This window comes from Bemisia tabaci, chromosome 10, assembly GCF_918797505.1.
Source record: "Bemisia tabaci chromosome 10, PGI_BMITA_v3".
In the NCBI taxonomy this organism is placed as follows: Eukaryota; Metazoa; Arthropoda; class Insecta; order Hemiptera; family Aleyrodidae; genus Bemisia; species Bemisia tabaci.
This window is the reverse complement of record NC_092802.1, coordinates 35,717,802-35,725,317: the sequence shown is the minus strand read 5'-3', so window position 1 is coordinate 35,725,317 and position 7,516 is coordinate 35,717,802.

Genomic DNA, 7,516 nt, shown 5'->3' with positions numbered 1-7,516 from the left:
TTGCATATGCAGTCCCCGAAAAACCGACGAAATTTTGTGAAAAATGATATTTCCGTTGTCAGCAAAATGACATTAGATACATGCATTCCGTAAAAGGAGGGATATCGATATGCGCCGTTTTGGTTAGGTTTTTTTTTTATACCATCATACCTTCAATTTCCAGAGAATTTCACCCTAATGTGTCAGAAAAATCAGAGAAATGTCGAGGAATTTCATTTTCTACATTCGGTGGCAACCCAGATTATCTGCATCAAACATCGGAAAATACATCAAAGATCCTGCCGAAGACCGTAATTTACGGATGAAGCTGACGTGATGTCAAGCCGCGCTGACCGGCCCTCAAACCCGGTGCGAGACGGTATGTCTCTGAAGTCTGTGTACATTCACAGCTCTCAGACCCGGAAAGTTTTTCAGCGCATGGAAAGCAAATATGCCGTTATTTAAACTAACCGAGATATTGATCCCATTCTTACAAACACGACGTAAATGACTCTATTTAATACCCAAGAGATAAGGCAATATAATCGACCGTTAGTTGGTCAGTTGAGCATGTCGCAGAATAGAGTTGTGGTTTGGTGATTAAATATTGATGATTGGAAACAATTGACAAATCTTTCCAAATGATGTGTTTCTAAATCTATAACTAACAGAAATATTTTCCTCTGAAAAGTACGAAGATGCCGGTAACCAACAAGCCAATGTAGACCTCGGTTTTTTCCATCTCGGCCTCATCAGTTTTAAACGGGAAACAACAAGAAACTATCATAAAGGACTGTGCCCGTATCTATATCTATACTATAAGCTCCGAGACCTCCTAAATTTGCATATCAGGTAACGCTTATAGTTCCAGCGTTCTACCGGGCCGATTTTCCTGATTTTTGCGGCTATCGGCAGACAATTGGACGTATTTCTACCAAACGGACCTAAGCGCTATAGGGTGAGGAAGGTAGAGGGGGGCTTGGATTGGCGGCGGAATCGGGCGTCCGGCTTATTCCGTCATATACTCGCAATGCTTTTCCATGGCGCTTAGGTCCGTTTATGACAGAACGCGCTATCCGGGATTCTAAATTCATCAAAAGGAACTCAAATTGGCGCTTAGTTCCGTTTGATAGAAATACGTCCAATTGTCTCTAGATGAGCCCGCTTTATTCAGATTTAGAAAATATGACCCAGATTTTTGTATATTACGTGGTAAAGTTGCGAATCCTCCCATTAAAGCAATGTAAATTTTATTTTTGTCGCGCTCCATTTTCTATTTGTCTTCTTTATCCATCGCTTTGTCTATCGATTTCAATAATCAGCCCACTGCTCGCTATTAGCCACGGCTTATGACGCCACGTGTAGTTTTTCTCAGCAATACAAAACTGCATCCGCGTTACTGCTGCCAAAATGCAGATTCTGCCGTCCCATAATATCGAAGTTTCCGAAGGGTCATAGAATCGATGCAGTATTAAAAGTTTTGCCGTGGTTTATCGCCATCGCCGCTGATAACAATCCTGTCCAAACTTCTCCATAACTTGGCGGCGCGATCCGTAAATTTTCATCGGAAACGGTCATTTATTATCCTCGAGACGAAGTTTTGATCGTGTCGGCCTCAATACACAGACCTCTATACCCGCGGACAACTTTGTGTCGCATTACCGGGATGCAAATCACAACGCAGGATATAAATGCAATACCTTAACTAGGAATAGTTAATTTTTATTACTTTAATTTATTATTGAATTTTGATCGTTCAGAAATGTGACCAATATCGTTACGACGGCCACCGTCCAAGCGCATCCAACCCTGGATAGGTTTGATGCGTACTTATTTGGTAACTATACTGTTAAATCGTTGCGCGGTCATTCTGACTTGTGCGCCTTCAATACTAAAGTAGGCAATGTGAGTGGCTTCGGAGCATTAATAGTTGCTTGCAGTGGTTTAGCCACGTTCCTATCAATGGTGAAACTACCAAACCACGTATTTCGGTTTGTGACGTTGCAGACTTCCTGTCATACTTTATTTTTTAAATGGAGAACTACTCAACGTCAATTCTTTAAAACCTCCTTGATGTTTCCCCTCTGTGCGAAAAAATACCTCGAGTTGGGTTGACTGCAAGGAATAATGTTGATTTGCTCTCCTTCAAAAAATTACAAGGGAACGGAAGTTTTGAAACACGGCAAATGAGATACGGTTTGAGAGTTTCTTCTTCGATTTATTTTTGTAAAAAAAAAAAAACATGATAATGTGAATCATTGAGATATGGAACAATTTGCCCCGTAAGTTCAAATAAATAAGCTGCATTAAATTATCTGCTTTTAAGGAACTTTCTATAAGTTTGAGCTGTGTACAAATTTCTGAGAAGATTTCTGGTTAAGGATTTTTTTTCTTAACTTAAGCATTTATCGTTCTTCCAAAATCAAATTCAATAGTTTGGAATATTGTTCCGAGAAATAACGTGTCATTTTGACGGTACGGTACCAACGAATAACCAATTTAATAAAAGCATAAATGAATCAGTGAGAACGAAAAAACAACAACTCGATAACTCGAAAATGCAACGTTTTCATTGAAGACAGTCAGTTTCTATAAAGGGCATTGAAGTTAGCGCATCTGTTCTATCTCGGACCTTTAAAATGTCCTTAAGTACTTATCTTTTGGCACCAAAAATCTATTTGTTGGTTATATTCTTCATCTACTGCGTAGTTTTGTGTGTATCTTGATTATTTTCATCGTTCCGAGTTGGTGTGTTTTCGTTCTCACTGATTCAATTATCAGTCGCTCTTTACGGTAGCACGGCAGAATCGGCCACTTTCTTAACGAGCAACTATATCAACACTCCGGATGCGCGGGAAGTATACCCACTCATTTGAAGGCGTTTTCAACCGTAGAGTAGCTAGGACAACTTTCTCCCACATCTATCTTTCATCTTTTTAAAGTTCAAAGGTATAACTCGTCGATTCTTTACCAACCACACGAATCGTTACAGCTTTTAGGACGATTCTTGAAAGCTGTGTTAAAAAACTGCTTTATCAACAACTGAACGGTATTACGTTAGCAGTGTAATCTAGTGAAACATAATGCGTACTATATTTTATTTTCTACTTAGTTTTACTGTCCCGGTGACCTTCCCGAGAATTTTCAGTCGCTCTTTAGGGTAGCACGGCAGAATCGGTCACTTTCTTGACGAGCAACTATATCAACACTCCGGATGCGCGGGAAGTATACCCACTCATTTGAAGGCGTTTTCAACCTTAGAGTAGCTAGGACAACTTTCTCCCACATAATCAAGTTCTGGAAGCAACTCCTCATGATTTCCCAACAAAACTGAGGAACGACTATGGTTGAAAGTACCATATCAGCATATTGTTCTCCATACTCTCAATGAATGGTAGTTATAACTAATAATAGTGGTTTTTCACCATTGGGCGTTTTTACCCGTTTTTACGTTACTGATTCATAGTTTGACGGGAAGACTGCAATGCCGCAAACCAAGATACGTGGCTTAGGACTTCTACCATCAATGAAAATAAATTAAGAAATAAATTTTGTACGCCGCTGCTGAAATCCCTGAAAACACCGGTCTAAGAGAAATATCCTTCAGGGTGTAGGAAGACGGGACAAAAATTGCCCGTCTTTGTACCGAGTGTTTGAATTTAGAATTATTTAACTCTGGCGGGAAGCCTTTCGACGGAGCCTCAAGTGTCTCCGAAATTATTTCCTTTGCCAATTTACCTTGCTTTTGTTTTATGATAATAACTATTTACTATTCATTCCACTCAGCATCCAACCCTCGCACTCGTTTAACTCGTTTCTCTCTCTTGCGCCTCATTATCGCGATTTATTGTCGGAACCTAGCCTCGTTGAATGATTTAACGTTTCATCTCTGAAAAGAGCGAAAGAGGGTAAGAAACCTTGAAGACATTTTTAGCTTCGACTAAATTTTTCAACTCGACATTACGTCGGTATTCTTACTCAGAATAATGTTTCAAGAAATTCAGGTTCGTGAGAGTGATGGGCTAATTTTCTTCGTTTCCCTTCCAACTCACCATTCACGTATGGAGGGTAAGCTTTCGATCGACATGAATCGATCGACACCGATTCGATCGACAAATTATCAAAAAACCGGTGTCGATTTGATCGACATGAATCGATCAAAAAATAAAAACGTGAATTGATCGACATGAATCGATCGACACCGATTCGATCGACAAATTTTTAAAAAAACCGGTGTCGATTCGATCGACATTAATCGGTCAAAAAATGAAAACGCGAATCGATCGAAAAATGAAAACGTGAATCGATCGACATGAATCGATCGACACGAATCGATCGACATATTATTAGAAAACCGGTGTCGATTCGATCGACATAAATCGATCGACAGTTAATTTAAAAACACCCGTGTCGATTCGATCGACATGAATGGATCGAAAAATGAAAACGTTAGTCGGTCGACGTGAATCAATCGACACCGATTCCGTCGACAAAATTCTATCGATTCACCGGCTTGTCGATCGACTCACGGGTTTATCGATCGATTCACGGTTGTCGATCGAATCGGTGTCGATCGATTCACGTTTTCATTTATCGATCCATTCATGTCGATCAAATCGATACGGGTGTTTTTAAATTGTGTTTCGATCGAATCGGTGTCGACTGATTCATGTCGATCGATTCAGGTCGATCGAATCCATACCCTCCCTCACGTATTGCTTAATTTGGATATTGGGGTTAAAAAAAAGTCTTTTAGACTCTAATTATAATTTTTGGAACTTCTTGGCTTTGTTTTCCCCGCGAAATGGTGTGGACCCAGTCACCATTCCTCCACCTTGTTACATACAGTTCGGGCCGCTTCTTAGTATTTTTTTCTCATTTGGATATCGATTGAGACGATTGGACCACATTTCACAATTAGGAACCACAATTTCCGGCTCATCCATACAAAAACGTATGTCCATAGAAAAACTAACGGTCCATACGTTGTTTTTAAACTGAGCCAGAACTTGTAGCTCCTAATTGCAAAATGTAGTCCAATCAATCCAACCACTGGAACTTCCTAGAGCTCTAGAGTGTTCTCGGAAACTTTCTATAGTAATGACAAGTAATATTGGCTTTAAAATATTGTAGAACATACGGGACCTGGGAGGATGAGTTATTTGCTGAAATTTCGAAAAAATTAAACCTTAAAATTTTACCCCTAGCCTTTTAATCGGTCTTATAATTTTATTTTATTACTAGGGGGTGCGCCCCCTGACCGCTTCACGGTCCGATCCCCCGAGGCGCTTCGCGCCTCAGGTTTTACACATTTCACGTATGACCTTATATTATAGAATAAGATTTCAATTATTTTTTTATTTTTTTTTTTGAAAACATTTTTAATTTCTCACGGGCCCACAATATATCCTAAGAACGCCAAACGGCAACTCTGCGCTGAATCGAAAAAGTCTCACGTCTCGCCTTCTGTTTGTCTTTTCGCCGTAGCTGATAACGCCCCTCCGACAGCGGCCGAAATTTAAGTAAATCAATGTCAAAATCAAACCTGTTCAATATCTGATGACCCCTGGAATACAGGCATTCTTAAGGAGTTCAAGGCTCGTAGAGAAACGGACTTTATCGGTTTCAAAATCGCCCGATTTGTCGACTTGTGCCCGGGAGAAAAGAGACGCATAGACTTCGAGAAAGACGGCGCACAGTGGATCGAATCAATCAGAGAGATCGAACATTAAATTTGTTTAGTAAAACTGCAAATTTTGATGTTCATTTCGTCTTAATTTAATGTTCTAGGGGTGCTTCTTGAAGAAAATTTCATGGGAGAACCAACGAAACCATTTTTGAAAGCTCTAAGTTTTGTATTAACGGAATTATAAGCTTATAAAGTTTTCAAATTTTATTATAACTTTCTTTTTCCTTTATCGGGTTGTATCATACTCACATTTCCTTTTTTACCCGATGTGAATTTTTCGGATGTCAAACTTAAAACACTATGGCCTTTTCGGCTAAAATGTTTCTCTATTTTTCTCTAAAATTTATCATCTTGGTAAAAAAAACAGTATCAAAACAATGAGCATAATAAATATGTATTCAATAATAAGTAAACTATTGATAATATGAGTTTTGGAAATTAAATGAACTATTAACATTGAAATATAAGGTATACTAGCCGTTCTGGACGCGCTTCGCGCTTCCGTCACGGCCAGCCAAGGGGCTGCGCCCCCTGGACCCCCGATCACTCGCCACGCGAGTGACATTCGGCTCGCTCCGCGAGCCATTTTTCTCAGTGATTGGACCAGTGGCGTGGCGTTAAGGATCGATTATCGATATTTCTCCATTTGAAGCTGTAGTAAAGAATCGATTATCAAGGTGTTCGTAGCGAACACCTTGATAATCGATCCTTTACCATAGATTTAAATGGCAGATCAATCGATATATCGCAAAGCACGCCACGCCACTGGATTGGACGTTTGATCACTAAGATGTATACATTTTGGAGACTCTGGAGGCAAAAATGATTTCGTCATAGAACCTTGTTGCCGGAGCGTGTCATCATTTGCACATGAATAGATGTGTGGAGATGAAGCGATGATGGGGATCGATCATTTCTTCAAAAACGCATTTGACTGGGACGTCATCCCATCGGATGGCGGAAAAAGACAATCCATAGATCTCCTTCCGCGATTTGACTCGCTGAAGTAGCAAAAGTTCATCTTTACCTCTTAAGAAGATTATCGGTGGCGTAGGGGTCTAAAAACTGCTCAACGATAGTATAGTTCGAGTTCCGAATCGCAATGAGCCCACTCGTGTTTTTTTTCTTATATTTTCATCGCATATAAATTTCTCTGATGTTTTGTTTTATTCTCTCTGATTGCATATTAGTAATCATATCCTCATTTCATTTCCTTTTTTCTTTTTCTGTAGCATCTTTGTCCATATACAATTATTATTTTAAAATAGCTTTCCCCTAGTATACAATTGATGCTTCAAACGGAATCAATTGTTTTTATGACATTTTCGGCAAAATCATGGGTTTTCCCAGGATGGCAGCCTCTCGTCCCTCCCGGACTCTATTGTTGCCAGATAAGTTGCTTTTTTAGCACTTTTTCCAATTCAAATCCATGTAAAATATTCACATTTATCGCACAATCTGGCAACCTCTCGAGTGAAATAGAAAAAGGTAGAATCGCTGAAAGTCTGAATCCTTCGAAGTTTATATTAATGATAATCATTGCTTCTAGATTTTAATAGTTTATAAAAAATATTGATTTTTTCCAAATGGACTATATTTTGCAATTTGGAACTATAAATTCCAGCCCGGTTTCAAAACAACGCATGTGCCATTATTTTCCCTATGCACATCAGTGTTTTTCCAGAAGAGCCAAAATTTATAGTTCCAAATTGGAAAATGCAGTCCAAATTTTGTCCGACTTCTCCTATTGACTCGACCCACCGTGCGGCGAGTGATAAGCGGCAGTGAGAGCGAGAGAGAGGAGCGGTTTACGTGCGCATCCGTTGCACTCTATTCTCCGGGTGCAAA